This window comes from Pleurodeles waltl, chromosome 2_1 (genome assembly GCF_031143425.1).
Source record: "Pleurodeles waltl isolate 20211129_DDA chromosome 2_1, aPleWal1.hap1.20221129, whole genome shotgun sequence".
In the NCBI taxonomy this organism is placed as follows: Eukaryota; Metazoa; Chordata; class Amphibia; order Caudata; family Salamandridae; genus Pleurodeles; species Pleurodeles waltl.
This window is the reverse complement of record NC_090438.1, coordinates 785,485,723-785,502,158: the sequence shown is the minus strand read 5'-3', so window position 1 is coordinate 785,502,158 and position 16,436 is coordinate 785,485,723. Positions and strand designations below refer to the sequence as shown.

Sequence of the window (16,436 nt, the reverse complement as noted above, 5' to 3'; positions counted from 1 at the left end):
GACTTCAAATTATAGGGGTGTAACTTCTATACTAAGGCACATGCTGCTGTCAAAATGTCTGAGAGAGGCCGGATTTTTAGAACCATAAAGACTAAGCATGGTTCAAGCATGAATGTGACCTAGCACCAACTCTTTTAAAATTCTGTATAAATGATCATCTCAAGGTATTGATGAGACTCATGATTTTCCTGCTGATTCATGCAAAATAAACTGTGAAGAGTTGTATAGGTCTGTATCATTTACTAAATGTTCCCAATGGCTACTGCCAAATTAATAGCCTAATCATAAATTGTTACAAAAATGATGGCTAGATTGGGGCTCTGGAACCAAAGGCTAATTATACCTATCCTTGGGTACAACTATATAACCACTGCAAATGTCTATGAAGAGAGGAGTGACTAGTACCACAACAGGCATTAATAAATTCAAGAAGGAGGATTAATGTTCAAAATTGATTTATCTTGAATTGGCATATACAATGACAATTGTCTTCAATTTAGATAACGGAGCTCGAATATGGTGAGTAGAAGTTGACCAGAAACTGGACACCATGGTGGGACCATTGTTTAGAAAGGTGTTGGTAGTGTATAAGTCTGGTCCCGGACAGAGGATCTTGATAGACCTGGCTTTGTATCTGGCAAAAGAAAAATGATTATGCATATGTTTATTGAATGTGTCACAATTTAAAGAATGAGAAACTGATACATTTATCCTACTCCTAAGAATGATAGAATCAACTTAAGGATAGATTATTTTTATTCTTGAATCAATGTACAGGAGAAAATAGCAAGGGGCATGCCCAGTCTGAGTCACTTAATGATCACAAAGTAGATAACATCCTAAATCATACATTCTGGTTCAAAGGGTGTCCCACAACTTCAGATGAATGTTAATGATTCTTAGGTTGAACTGCCTATCTCTGAAAGCCAGAAACACTAACATTCTTGTTTAATAAAACATAATAAACCCTGCAGGGGGGGTGGAATTGTGGTAAACATCAGACATCCTAATGTTTTGTGGTCCCTTCTGCAGGAACTCTCTTGGCAAAATAACCATGGGGGTGGAATTCAGGCTGGTACCCTCTGCTTTTTCTACAGGGATGCAATCTGCCAGAGTAGATAGCCTGCAAGGGCGGGCACCTCAACATTTAGAGGTAAATGACCTTCTCTGAGGGAAACACTGCCATCAGTTAGATCTTATAACCGGGGAAGTTGTTCTGAAATTGACTGACTTCCCCTGAAACTGCATGTGGGAGAATATCACATTATGATCATCAGCCCTATGGAGTTAGGAAGTAAACAGAAGCAACAGCTGGGAAAAACATTGATGGGAGTTGAAGATAATCTTCATTCCACCATTACCCCAACAGATTTCGGAGAGACCTGCCCATTAGAGGAAGTAAATGCAATTAATTACAACAAAAGTGCTAACAGGCTAACTGCCCAATTACCACAATTTTTGGCTAACAGCAATTGTGGATCTCTCCCCACGCCCTTTACCCATGGCTTGACTTTTACATCCTGGAAAGTAGCAGGTATTGTAACTTCTAAAGATACACCAGACCGAAAAAAGCAAATATAACATGGCTGACTGGGTTTATTTGCAGGACACGTGGAAAATACAAGAAATCCATAAGGAAGGTTTTAGATCATTTGGGACCCCAGCCACTCAGAGGGCCATAGGTGGAGCATAAGTAAGTCTTGCAACATTGGTTTCTTTACTCTTACTATTTAAAATTATAAAAGCCATCATGATCTCTCCATATCATCAAATCACCCTTTTAGATTACAAAGGAAATTCTATGTACTTGCTAATTAACATTTATAACAATAATTTTAATGACACCTGCACAAGCCGCTCATGCATTAGAATGATACCTGGAAAAAATATTCAAATATGTATATAAGGAAGTCCAAATAATTTTGGTAATAGAATTTCATATCCTTCTTTGTAATAAGATCGCGATTGGCACTTGTGCTTTACAAATGCCAGGAATGAACCAAAGCCCCACTAGGCACCCAGTATTTATGGAGAGGCATTTAACCTCCTACTTTTTAAATTGTTGGGCATGTTTTAACAGCCCCTAGTGTCATTCCTATGCCACATTAGTGTCATTTATTTAATGCTACTGTGACGTTAGAAGGCCAAAAACGCTACACCATATTTACAAAGAGGCGCAATGCATGCACTTTTGAACCCTTTATGCTACATTATGGTGGCACCAGGCATAATGTATGCACAGGGGACCTTCCCCCATTTTGGGGTCCAGAAAAATTCCACAAGCAAATCTAAGAGATTTCCTTGCGCCATTTTTTCTGGCACTTTTATTACTTGGTCAGAGCAGGCGTTAAAAGGACTCTTCCATTAGTTTCAATGGGACTCTGGGTGCTTTGCAGGATTAACGTCAGAATTTTTTACTCTAATCCTGCAGTGCCGGACTAGTGTCAAAAAATCTGACGCTAGTCCCCTAACTACCACTATGGTGCACTGTATTTTAAATACAACGCGCACATGGTGGCATTAGGGGGGTGCTAAGGGGTGCAAGAATTTTTCTTAAATATGCCCTTTAATCTTGCTTTTGCCAGCTCAGTTCGCACAGAGATCCACTGGGCCCAAAGTTTATTGGATGAGGTAGAGTCTCAATTATTGATTTCATACTTATTTCGGAATTTTATAACAACATGCCATCATCTTCATGGTAGAGTCGGGTGTTTCAAGCGATCATAATTCCCCAAAATCAATGATAGGGAGTGATAAAACCAAAGGGCCTAAGGTGACTAGACCAAATAGTTATAGACTAAAGTGGGTAGGTATTGATCCTAATGCCAGTATGCGTGTAATAGTAAAGGAGGGCCTCAATGAGATTTATGGAATTCTCACTCTTATGTCAAATTTAGATGGAGTTACAATAGGGTAAGAAAAGCCTTCAATATAATCACCAGTAATTTATCTAGACCAGCTGGAAAGGGGTAACTGATTCCCTTTGGGATGGTTTAACCATGCCTGCACAGCAGCCCACAGGAATCTTAAATTGGTACTAAGACTCTCATTGCGAATCTGGTGGTCTTAAGACCGCCAGAGTTGCGGTGGCGGTCTGACGCTGCCAAAGTGGTGGCCCAACCGCTTTGGTGGCGGTCAGACTGCCACATTATGACCGTGGCGGTTTGGCCACGGTCAGACCACCAGCACCGCCAGTTTCCCTCCACTGAGGGACTGGCAGTGCTGGCGGTCCTAATCCGCCAGGGCAGCCCTGCATGCAGCGCCCCCCTGGGGATTTCAACTCCCCCCCACCAGCTTTTACATGGCATTTGTACTGCCATGTAATAGGAGACAGCATGCAGGGGGCCCCACTTGGCATGGGCAGTGCAGGGGGCCCCATGGACAGCCCGGCCGCGCTTTTCACTGTTTGCTTAGCAGATAGTGAAAAGTGTGTGCAGGGGCCCCCATGGACAGTCCCTGTGCTTTTCACTGTCTGCTTAGAAAATGCTGAAAAGAACGATGGGTGCGGTTGCACTCTACACACCACAACATTGTCCCTGGCTCGATTATGAGCCAACATCAATGTTGTGGGCTGTTTCCCACTAGGCCAGTGGGAAACTCGTAATAGGGGCCACAAGGAGTTCACACACTAGTGGTGACCTGACCACTGGAGTTTGACGGGAGGCCTTTCCGTCTGCCAAACTTGCAATGAGGGCCTAAGTTTACAGCCAAGGTATATACTACTGTTGCAAATGATTCAACTTTATTCTGGCATATACTAAACAGTCCCTTATTTAAAGAGAATAACGCCTCTAAAATGGATTTGTTAATCCAAGAAGAAGTATGAATTGATCATTATTCTATCATTTTTAAACCTAATGCTGACATAGAAGAGGCTGTTAATGAAGCACAGCTATTGCCATCGTACAACTTACATTGCAAACTGAAGAGGTATTTGAGGCTTAAGGGGTAGTGCGAGTGAGAAGGCAACAGGCCCAGACAAGGTCCCGATAGACTGTTACAACAATCTACCTGATCTATGCGCCCCAATTTTTAATCCTGGTGTTTGATGCAGCAGGTAAGGGTCTCATCCCTCTTTCATAGACCGAAACAACTGTTGTCCCAATTTTTTACAATGGAGATGCTTTAACCCCAACTGCTACCGCTCAATATTCTACCTTGACTCATTTGCAAAGCTGTTGGGCAGGGTTCTCTTGCAGATACTAGAAACATGGTAGAGGCGCACTCTGTCCTCAGAAATTGTCAATATGGGTTCCGCAAGGATTATTAGAACAGTAAAACAGTGCTTAAATTTAAATTTGATAAATGGAAAATATGTCAAGGTGAAGGGGGAGTCACCCTACCTCTGCTTCCTGGCATTTGATATGGTCAACCATCAAAAGCTGTGGAATGGGTTGCTCACATTGGGAGCCCCAGTGGATATAATTGGCTTAGAGAGTGCTGTGGCCCAGGGAGAAAGTGCACAAGAGCCTTTCAGATTAGACAGGGGTTACGCAGGGTTGTGTCCTTGTCCCCTTCTTTTCTCACTGTACATGAATGAGATTGATACCATCCTTCAAGCACTCCCGGCGGATGCTCCCAGGGTAGATTGTTGTCCAATCCCGATGCTACTTTATGCAGACGATGCAGCCTTATTTTCAGATACTGTTGGGGTCTTAAAAAGCTCATTGACTTTTTGCAGCATTTATGCAGGAGCACAATTTAAAGATAAATCTAGACAAAACACAAACTTTGATTAACAACAGAGCATGACATAAAAATATTAGGCACTTTATGGGGGAATGCCTGACCAGGGTCGACTCTTTTTGCTACCCGGGTTTATTCTTTTCTGTCAATAATTCATGGGCGCTACATAAACAGCATGTGACAACAATTTGCTAAGAATGACCAAGGGCATTATTAGATTTGCAGCTAAATGTGTATCGGCTGCCGTGTATGAGGCTGGCCTCTGGGGTGGAGATTCTAACAAACAAATTCAACTCCATGAGAACAAATATACTCTGAGATTGTTCGTCCTACCTAGATCCTGTCCAGACTTTATTAGCCATTAAAAAATGAGTATTGCTTTTCGTTAGGACAGACTGAATTGCTGTTTGGTCCTGAACAGAGGACGGATTCCCTAGATTTGTCTTCTTGCTAATTGGCTGGACATGGATTGGGCCTGGGCTCTTTCCTGGCTTCAATACAGTCAAAGGTTCCTTCAGGGAGATAGGACTTGCCCACCCTGGATGATCCAGAGGCAGTGGTCTGAAAAACAAAAGCTGCCCTGAAGAGATCTCTAAGGGGAATCAGTGATGGGAGGAGATTGGAAAAGGAGAGGGTAAAAGAATCTGTTAGGAACTACCTATTGTTAGACCTGCACCCAGTAGTCCTATAATACTTCCCTACTATTATATAGTGCATGCTTACTCTGACATGCTTCAAGGAGTAGATTTTACATCAATATGCCTTATTTCCTGAAGATCATAAAAGGAAACTGCATCTCCCAAAATGCCCTTGTGATAGACTTTCAGCCCAGTTCACAATCCGTTATTCATTATTTTGCAACTTTTAAACAGCACCAAGGGCATGCTGTTTCTGAAGATGTCCCTGACGGACTATGAAGCAGTTTTTAGATACCAGTGCAGACTTGATGATATTTCCGTCTGTAATAGTGTAATAGCTTACACATTATGAGCAATATATATATTGAAAATATGACATCACCTAAATGGTTTGTGCTACGAAAATAGCCCTTTAAAACATCATTACTATCTGCTTACTAGACATGATGTGTCCCTATGGAAGAGTTCATCACCTAGGATACACAAATAACAATTTGTAGGTGGGGTACACAGAAATCCCATATAGGGGGCCACTAAAATAAAATTAGTAGAAAGGAGGTACCGTGGACCCTAGTTTTAGAGGTTTTCTTGCTTTCTAGTAAACCTGTCTAAGTGACTGTTCATGAGGGCCTGCACAATGAAATCACAATCATATTTGTTTTGGCCACCTTTTAATCTATGTAATAACTCTTGGTGCTAGATCTTATGCAATATGACTTTGGTTAAATTGTAAGTGATTTGTTCTAGTAGGGGTAGAATTATGCAATTATTAATCTGTAACCTTGGTGTTTTAGCTGGATTGCAATTTTCAAATAAGGAAAGACTAGGGCCCATATTTGTGGAAGGTTAGCGTCACCTTAGTGCCATTTATTTTGATGCTAAAGTGGCGTTAACTTAACTCCATATTTATATTTTGACGTTAGACCCGTATAGCATCAAAATGTTGGATTTTGCATCATTTCTAAGAAGCTCCAACCCACTATGCGTCAATGAGATGCAAGGTACGCATTCCCACCCTAAAAATGATGCTAGCCCCCAGCGCCATATATTAACATCTGACTCAGAAATGACGCGCAACTAGGAGGCGGGCCTAAATAATGGTGCTAAGCCTGATTAGCGTCATTATTTAATGCCTGGTCAGACCAGGCGTTAATGCGCTGGTAAGCCCATTTCCATGAGCAAACACCATGGAATGGGCACAAAGATCCCCACGCTGAACCCCCAGCAACACCACCACCCCCACCACAGGGACACTAAAGGAGGAGGGAGCCCATCCCAGGGAAGTTGTTGGTAAGTGTATGTGTATGTGGATGGTGTGCCATTGGTGGCCCCTTACATGAAGCTCCCTACCTGGCACTGGATATGTAGGGGTTGCCCAGGGGACACTGGTCCTCTGTGGTGGGATTTGGTGTAGAGGTAATGACTCCTGTCTATACTTGGAGAGGAGTCATTATTTGGCTGCTTGTGCATCAAACAATAATGCTAGGCTGACTAGTGGCAGATATTTTGCCGCTAATCAGCCTAACGTCATTTTTGACCTACTAGCGCAATTTCCCCTAACGCCATCCCTCACCGGCTAGTGTCTTTTTTGAGATTCCTTAGTGCCATTATGTGTCATTTTTATAAATATGGTGCACAGATAGCTTTAGGAAATGATATTAGCATTTGTTAAAAGAAATGACACACAACTGCAGTTGTGCACCCTTTTTAATAAATATGGGCCTATATCTCTGATTTTGCCCATGTTAGAAGTCCCTCCAAAATGTACTACGTGTGATTTGCAAACCATTTCAGGACATTGTGCAATGCAACTGGTCACTGACACATGCATGAGTAGTTGTACTTTCATATTATTTTTTATCGCTTTTTTAGAACTAATTAATTACAAATGATTGAAGTCTGATGAACCAATTGTGAAATGTGTACTTTTAATCCATTTTTGTGTAGTGCTTTGCTATGTCTTCTGGTGGAAATTGTTTTATGTACTTTCATGATTTTTATATAAATTTTGAATAAAGAATTTAATTGAATGTCAAGCATAACCGTATTTATTTGAAAGGGACGAGATTTATTGAATGGTTTCATCATATTTGTAATTTAGTTTGGAAAATTGAAGCATACAAAACAATTTATTCTGTACATGTTATTATGCTCACTTAAATAGTTTGGAGAGTAAAAATAATAGGTCCAAGTACTCCCTTCACAAAACATACTTGCACCTGACAACAGTCAGTCTATAGACTCAATTTCCTTTGTTTATTTTATTTTTTTTCCTGAAAAATAACTCTGCTTTTTTTAACACATCTAAATGCATTACTTCAAAATTGTAATCTGGTCCACTTGAAATTAATTCAGTGCAGTTTCAGTGAAAAACAGCTCTTACCCTTATTCATTTTTTGAGCTGAAAAATAGCACACCTCAAATTAAACACATTTCTAGTGGTGGCGCTAACAAAATGTACCCATAAGCATTAACTCTATCTTCTATAGCATTAAACTTACAACCAAATCCCTAAATCTATACCCTAGATCCCATACGCTTACCTCTTACTCATACACCTTAAATCATAAATCCTTAATCCTTAACCCCTACCCCAATACCTCTACAATCCAAATCCTTAACCCTATATCTTTAACCCCTAACTCCCTCCCCTAAATGTCAAAACCCTTTACCGCTAACTGGCAATCCTTTATCCCAAATTCTTATGCTTATACTTATAACCACACTTTGCTAACCCCATTCACTTAATCTTTATACCACAACCCTTATAGCATTTGTCCTTATCCCACAACCCTTAACGCTTACACCATGTGCACATTGTCCTCACCTTAAGAAAATTTTGTGAACAAACACTTTGGGAAAATCCCTTCTTCAAAGTATTTATGTTTAAATCTAATAAGTGGGAAGTATTATTTTTTAGAAGTGCTAATTTTGAAGTGTTGAAGCAATGACCATTTGTTTAAAACAATAGGAAACAACATGACAAACAATGATTACACTCATTTTATGTGTGCCATTACACTTGGTGTTCAGGTATGCACTGGGAATTTCTACCAGGTAAAACCTAATAATAAGTATATATATATATATATATATATATATATATATATATATATATAGTATATCTGTAGGGTGAACTAGCCAAAAGGTAGTGGTCACTGTATATGGTCAAAGACAAGCATAATGTCAACAAGTAAGAAAAGAGTAAGATGAGTTTTAGGTAGCTAATGCATTGTGGTGTAGTGTTCTTGAAAGAGGTGAGTCTTCAACTCTTTCATAAAGTGAGTAGTACTGGGGCTGTCCTGGTGGATTTGGTCCTGGGTGCATAGATGGCTGAGGCCTGCTGTTTTGTTTTTTCTTGTTTACAGTTAGTAGTCTGTAGTGTGATGGTGTCCTGGCTGCAGATGTGATGGGATTCACCAGAGATAGTGGACTTGTTTGCAAGATAAGTGGTGGTGTTGGTCATGATAGATTTTAAATGATAGAGCTGGTTTGAAGATGGTGTCGGCTACCAATGGAACCAATGGAGCTCTATGAAGATGAGGGTCATGTCATCATATTTCTTCAGGCCCTGGACGGGAGGTGCTTCAGTATGCAGAATGTCCCTAAGGGGTGCCTGTGTGGATTCTGAGAGGCAATGGAGTAGGGCATTACCACCATCCAGATGTAAGAGTAAGGGGTCCTGAACAGCAGTTTTGAAGACACTTAGTGGAAAACATAGTTTGAGCTGGCATCAGGCCATATTTGTTTTTGAACAATGTGTTCTTTGAAGGTGAGGTTGGTGTCCAGGGTGAATCCAAGTGACTGGCATTTGGTGAAAGTTGGGGTTCTAAGCCATCAAGGTCCATGCCATTGAGCTAGAATTGTACTGTATCTCAAATAAGCTAGACATGGCATTTGTGCCCTGTTTTGTACACTTGCACAAAGGTCTTACTGAATCTGATTTGTTTTTGTATCCAATGCAACCATGAAAATGAATTGATTTTAAACATGTGTTAATTTGATCTCAATCTGAGGTGTCTGCGTAAAACTTCACTTTTTGGAGCAACCTCCCCAGCCCCATATTATCATGTATTATGACATGGTTTCCTCCTACAAGTCTTGCATACACACTTTGTTAAATGCACTAACAGTAACTATATTTACATATGTATGCTTGTGAAAATATGGTCTAAGGGGATGGCATGAAACAGGTACAAAACTTCCAAATTGAAGAGAAGATTAATAATATTCTGGTTAACACCCTTTTTTATACATACACTTTGTACACCTGTACCATGACTGCCTTATCTTAACATATGATACAACTAACCTTCAAAGGTTTGACTTAGTCACTATAATGATAGGTAATCACTTCTCTGTTCTCTGTTTTTGTATAATTAAAAGCCAGTGATTTCTGTCATTCCTGGAGTCGTTTTTAAAAACAGACAGATAGCAATTTCTCAGTCAGGACAATTGGTTTCTCTGTAAAATAGTGCACTTCTGAAAAATATTTTTTAGACACGTTGAACAGGATGTGGTAAAAAACAAGAACTTCAATTATGATTGCATGCTGCTTTGCTTGTTCACAGAGCTCAATGTGCATGTTTTGAAAACAACATGGGTTAGATTTACAAAGATGTCACGCAATGCAGCACAGGCACCATAGTTGTCGAGCTGATTAAGAGGAAAAGAGCAGAAAAGCACCCTTTCTACTATGATATGGCACTGTCCTTCTCTCTCCATAATGCTGGCCCACAATCAGCCTGACTACCACCATATTTTAACCATTGGGCGAAGGTGGTTAATCTCAATCTCTAAGATCTGTTATTTGTTAACTAGCTCCTGTCAATCATTGCTAAAGTGCTGCCTTGAGTACTTTCAGGACTCTTTCCAATTAAAAAACGTTTTCCGCTGGAAAGTAAGTTCCAAATAAATATTTTGCAAGGGTTTAAGTCACTTTTCTGAAACAAACATGTGTAAAATGTTAGTAAATCTGCTCCCATATTTTTCTTCTGTTTTGGCCCAGATTTACTACAGGTATATTTACTACAAGTAAAGCTGATGGGCTGAGTTGCGTGAACGGGAGAGAGCAGAATAATGCCATATCTACGAATGGCGTAACAAAACTTAAGGGGGGCCCCCTGCAAAGTACTTGTATGGGTCTCCCTCCCCCATGGACCCAGTCAAGGGCCTGTCACCCCTGCAGAGTGTACTGCACTGAGGAGGCCCGCTGGTGCACAGGGGCCCCCCACAGCTCGGGGCTGTGAGGACCTTTGTTACGCCACTGATATCTACAAAGATGTGGTGCTGTACTGCTTTCTCCCTGCAATGGAGCACCTTATGCTGCTATACTGTAACAAAAATACCCTTGTGCCATGGTGCAAAGGTGTCTGCATTGGGATAAGCATAGTTTTTGCAAAGGAGGGGATTGTTCCAATACAAAAACTATGCTTTTAAGGCATTTCCCTCTTTGTATGTGTGCTGTTGATTGCAACACAAATGCAAAGGTGGAAAAAGATGAGAGATTAACACATTTCTCCTTGTTACTCATGTCTTAAAGAGGCACTGGAAATTGGTGCAAATTCCTGTCTACTATTTTTTTAAGGTAAGTATTTGAGTCAAAACCCATAGGTAGTTGGATGGGAACGCCAATGCACTTTGGGCCAGATTTACAAGGCCCTTGCGCCTCCTTGCGCCACACTAGCATCATTTTTTTTACACTATTGTGGTGTTAAGGAAGCCATTTCCCACACCTTATTTAAAAAGTGGCACACTGCTTGCATTGTGCCACTTTGTGACCACTTGCATCACATTATGTCTGTGCCAGGCATAATGTATGCAAGGGGGGGTTCCCACGCAGGGAGGCCGCATAAAAATGGCACAGTGAAATCTACAAGATTTCACTGCAACATTTTTTCTATCATTTTTAACACTCACTCAGGGCAGGTGTTAAAGTGAACGGGCCCAAAGGGCCTCTCTAGTGCTTTGCTGCAGTAGCGCCATTATTTATGTCACTAATCCAGCAAAGCACCGCATTAGCATCATATATTGTGACACTATTGTGGAAACGACTGCCATGGTGCCATGCATTGTAAATACAGCACAGCCATGGTGTTGTTAGGTGGGGCAGGCGCGACACAAGATAAGTGGTGCATTGGAACTGCTGCACCACTTTCTTGTAAATCTGGCCCTTTGTGTTTCTTTTGGTTGCAATCCAACAAAGATCGTGATTTGTGCCGGATTGTAAATACCAATTCAACACTTAGCGTTGGGTTTGAGTTGAAAACGGAACGCAAACCTGAAGCAAAGTCTTTCTAACTCCGGGCCTTTATGTGAAATGAGTCAGTGGGCATCCACAAATCATGAGCTTTATTTTAATTCCAATCTTATTTAAAAATGTCTCAGTCTGTTCATAGTTCTCGATCACTGGTCCTTTTTTATGTTTCAATGTGTACTGAGCCAGATGTTCACTTAAAATTCTAACTTTTTTCTTTTTTTACAATTACCTTTGCTGTCATAAGTCAACCTTTTATAACTCAGCAGGCATCAAACCTTTTTGGCTGCTTTATAAACAAGTAGAATGCTTTACTTTCGGAAGGCACATAAATCAGTTTGACATTTTAGCTGTACCGTTGTCCCAAAGTGTTCTCTGGAAGATGTCTGCTTGTTTGGGCATTCTCCTTCACTGTACCATTGTTCACAATCTCGCTAGCAGAGCTAACATCTTTTTTCTTTCCCATCAGAAAAGTAACTAGTGCTCTAAGTTAAAAAAACTGACGTTCTGCTCTCAGTGTAATTTCAGAAATGAAACTGTATATTGGTGATTTATGAAAGGAATATTAACAAAAATCAGAGTTAGTCAAATCATAATTTTCCTCTTTAATCATTTTGTTTTTGGGTTTTTGATTTGGAGTCAAGTTGTGTCAAAATGCAGGTGTATAAAATATAACCCGAGCTTTAAAAATATATTTTGAGCCCATGTTTAACAAATAATGCTTGCTGAAGAACACTCTCAAATGCGAATGTGAAATCAGGTGATAGGGTGAAAGTAAGCCTTGCTTTCAGGTAACAGTTAAGACCACATGCTCCACTTTTGGTTTGTATGTGTAGATCTTAAGGTAAAATCCAGATTATTCATGTTATTCTCTACCTTGGACACTACTGAATTGCTTTGTACGTAAGAGATCATACTAGCAAGAATGGATTAAAAAGTGTATGCACATCTAAAGCTGGGTGATAAACGATGGATCCGTCAATGTTTTACCAAAGACCTATCATCTACCCATGAGTGAAGTATCGAATTATGTTGCTTTGAGGAAAATTTATTTACCTCTAACGTGAACTATCTCAAACAAGACTGAGGTCCACATTTATACTTTTTTTGCGACGCATTTGCGGCACTTTTTGACGCAAAAGCGGCGCAAACATACAAAATATAATTATATTTTGTTTTTGTGCCGCTTTTGTGTCAATTAAAGAGGCAAATGCGGCGCAAAAAAGTATAAATAAGGGCCTGAATGCTCAAACTATCAGGATTAATATCAGTATTACCAACTGACTAATTTTACTGGAAAATACCGGCATGCAAAATACACAAAGTCATCTCTGGTGATAGTATGTCCTGTTAAGAAAAACAAAGAACTGCCTGGAAAATTGAACTTCGAATTCAAATCCCAGATGCGACTTGGTCATCTTATATGGGGAGTACTTAAAGAAACATCCCAAGCTTGACAACAATGCACACCTCGCAAAGTTCCATACACAAAGGTTTGCTTAATATAAAGACAATTGTTGTGAATTAAGCCACATAAACTGGTCATATTTGATTATAATACATTGCATTCGTGCCCACCTTGCTAGGTGAACCGTCAAAACACCCTCAAATAAAAATAATATATTTAGAATGAGTGAAGCACTTTGAATCAGTCCAAAGTGCCAAAAACACATACTCATATATTGCATTTAGTCACTGAAGCAAAGTCCTGGTTAGGAATCGGGTAAAAACTACTTCTGGTTTTCGGAAAAGCATTCTTTATTTAATTCTTCATGATACATTCAAAATACAGCCAACGAATTTCGACCATAAACCTGGAACGTCCTCAAGGCTGTCGAGCAAAATGGTACACATATACATAAAACCTGACTTTTAAAATCAATTATTTCCATATTCATTGCCCATATGAAACAATGTTATATTGCACTTAACAATATTCAATCATGAACAATGATAAAAGGAAAGCAAACATCACCACTACATTACTTCAGAAATTACACAACTAGGACTAATTTATTACCCCTTTTGTATTATGATTTATTTACACGGAGGTTTATGTCTATAGAATGGGATATACAGTAAGTTAAACAGTCCTGATCTCTGTTTCTATGTTTAAAATTGAAATATACTCTTTAATGGCTTACCACTAGTTCCTTTGGACTGTCTTAGTAACAGTTACGTTTAGCTATTCCGTGTTGGGTCTTCTTTTTTATTAGTTTCTACATTAGAAAACAAACATAACAATTTCCTATCAGGAACTTAGATTTCACTGCTCTGCAGTATAACTAGCCATTGCACAAAAATCATCTAGCAGGCAGATCACTAGCTGAATAATACCTTAAATATCACCCCACAAGGAACAAACAGCTGTTTCTCGAACAAATAATGGATGAAGTCCCAGTACACTCCATGCTACCCCTGAACGCCATTTTTCTAGGGGATTTCAATCTGAACTGGATTGATGACGAGTGCACGCTAGTGTCCATTCTAACCTCCTCACCAATCAAAAACCTGGACAAGGGACACCAGAAACTTTAACAGAGATGACCTTGCCTCTGTGTGAGAGGAATCTGACAGCCCTAAACAGATTGCAAGGAGTGCAAGAGCAAACTGATCACTATAACCAAAGAAGGAAAGACATAAGAGACGCAGCAGCCCTACTTTACCTCAAAAGGCGCAAATACAAAGGGTACAGCTGAAATGTCTAAATAATTTATGTACCTTTCACGAATACAAAAAGTACACCCTTAGACAACAAATACTTAAATGGAGAAAGAAGGACAACAAGATTAGCTGAGAGACCATGGAGGCATAATCCCACGGTGATGCATCTGAACTAGGTGCAGGAGAGAAGAAACAGCTACAAAAAGAGCATATGGAATGCCAAAGCAACTTTTTCAGATCCTAACTAGCTAATGGCAAAATCTGGTTGAGGAAACTGTTCGAAATTGTCAAACAACAAACATGAACCAACAATCTCATCTAAACATGTACACCTTGACAGTCTTATAATATAGTATCATATTTTATTTTATACCCTAGTTTGACTATAGTTTCCATATGATGTGATTGAAGAGTTCAGTAGTCACCCTCTTCTGTGGTTCCTGGTTCAGTTTGGACCCACCTCCTTGCAAGCAGAGCCTTTTGCTCTGATGGGAAATGTGTGTTAAGGAAAACAGGGAGCACTCTCAGTGGACTCACTGATAATCAAAATACATGGTGGACCACATAAAGTTGAAAAGGGCCATGACGGAACAGCTTTGTCACTGGGCTAACTCCAAATGTAACCAGATTGGTTGAGGAAAATCATCATTGCTTAGTGAAACAGTCATTGACAAAGCGAGTAGGTTTGGCTCTTGCATAAAATATGCATGAAGAGGTACACAACAAATAGGTACAAATGCACAGATAGCTTATAACACATGCACAGCAGCCAATGCCATCCATTTTAATGAAGCCCAGGTAACATAAAAGTACACGTGCTCTCAGAGCAATGAACACCAGTGATGCATCTCAGGGAAGGATTTAGTGTAGGGGGCACTGAAAATGTTCCTCTGGGGTGCATGGCAGATTCAGGTGCTGTTCACAGGGGCGGGGGGTCAGAACTCATCGGTATGCATGAGATACTGATTTCATGCCAAAGGGTGTTTTTAAGTCACAGAACGAAGGTGGGATATTTCAATTTAAACGGACTTCTTGTCAGTAGTCCATCTTCTTTTTCACTAGCAGTCTTGCCCTCAGTGCTTATGGCTCTGACTCCACATGCTTATGTATTGCACAATCTCACCATGGTCTGATTTCAGGTATTGGTCACGTGGTCTCACCATGGACAAGTATTAAATGCACATTACCACAGGTGACTATTATTTAACACACTCTCATGGGAATTTGGTGTGGGACAAAGTCGCAGAGGAGTCTAGCATTGGACACCCTCTCTCAGTGGTACGGTATGGAGCACAGCATTACAGGGGTCTGGTGTTGGATACAGCCTTCCACTAGGCAGAGTGCAAGTATTTTACATGTTCTCACAGTGAGAGGCCTAGTTGGACATGGGCCCTGGAATATGTCTCATAGTAATGGTATCAGGCACAATGTTACGAGTCTACAGTCTTAAGTGGCTCTGTGGGTACAACATGGATCAGCTGTTACGAAAATTTCACAGAGTCATAAGAGTGGGGCAATGAACATTCTTACAGGGGTCAGCCATGGGACACACAGACCTGATTACAACCTTGGCGGATGCCAAAATTAAATAAAAAATGTGACAGAAGTCCGGTCTGCCGTATTACAAGTTCCATTATATCCTATGGAACATGGTGGGCGGGATATTCATCACGTTTGTGACGGAGTATCCAATCAGCCAAGGTCATAATTTGGCCCAGAGTGTCACAGAGGTTGGATACTGGACACTCATCCAGGGTTCAGGTATGAAGTATGAAGTATTAGCACACCTATGCAGGTCAGGTTCCATTCCAGTCTGGCCTATTTCCACGTTTCCCTTTTGTCTGAATGTCTTACCTGGTAAATAAATGTTTCCTTGAGTTCTGTAGACATCACTGAAGAGATAAGGGCAGTTCTCATCTCCTGTGCACTCTGATTTGTGTCTCTGAGGCGAAGGTGCTACAAATAGTTACTGTACCCTTTCAAAGGACAGGAGACCCTGCAAGTGCCTGCATGCTAGCCAGTATTTCAAACACACTTGTCACCAGGTCAAGTACTGGACGTAATATCCGGCAAGAGTGTGGTTGTGGCATTAGACACACAGGCCCTCATGACAACCCTGGCGGTTGGTGATAAAGCGGCGGCAATACCGCCAACAGGCCGGCAGGAAAAAAAAAATGGAATCACGACCCTGG

At 40.5% G+C, this 16,436-nt stretch overlaps 1 long non-coding RNA gene across 1 annotated transcript in view; it reads right to left on the bottom strand.

Annotated features, from left to right (window-relative positions):
- Nucleotides 1-495: 495 nt before the first annotated feature.
- LOC138259171 (uncharacterized) overlaps nucleotides 496-16,436 on the bottom strand; it is a 91,211-nt gene continuing 75,270 nt past the window's right edge. The window contains exon 4 of the long non-coding RNA XR_011198659.1: nucleotides 496-634. This is a non-coding gene — a long non-coding RNA (uncharacterized lncRNA). The remainder of the gene's footprint in view (nucleotides 635-16,436) is intronic.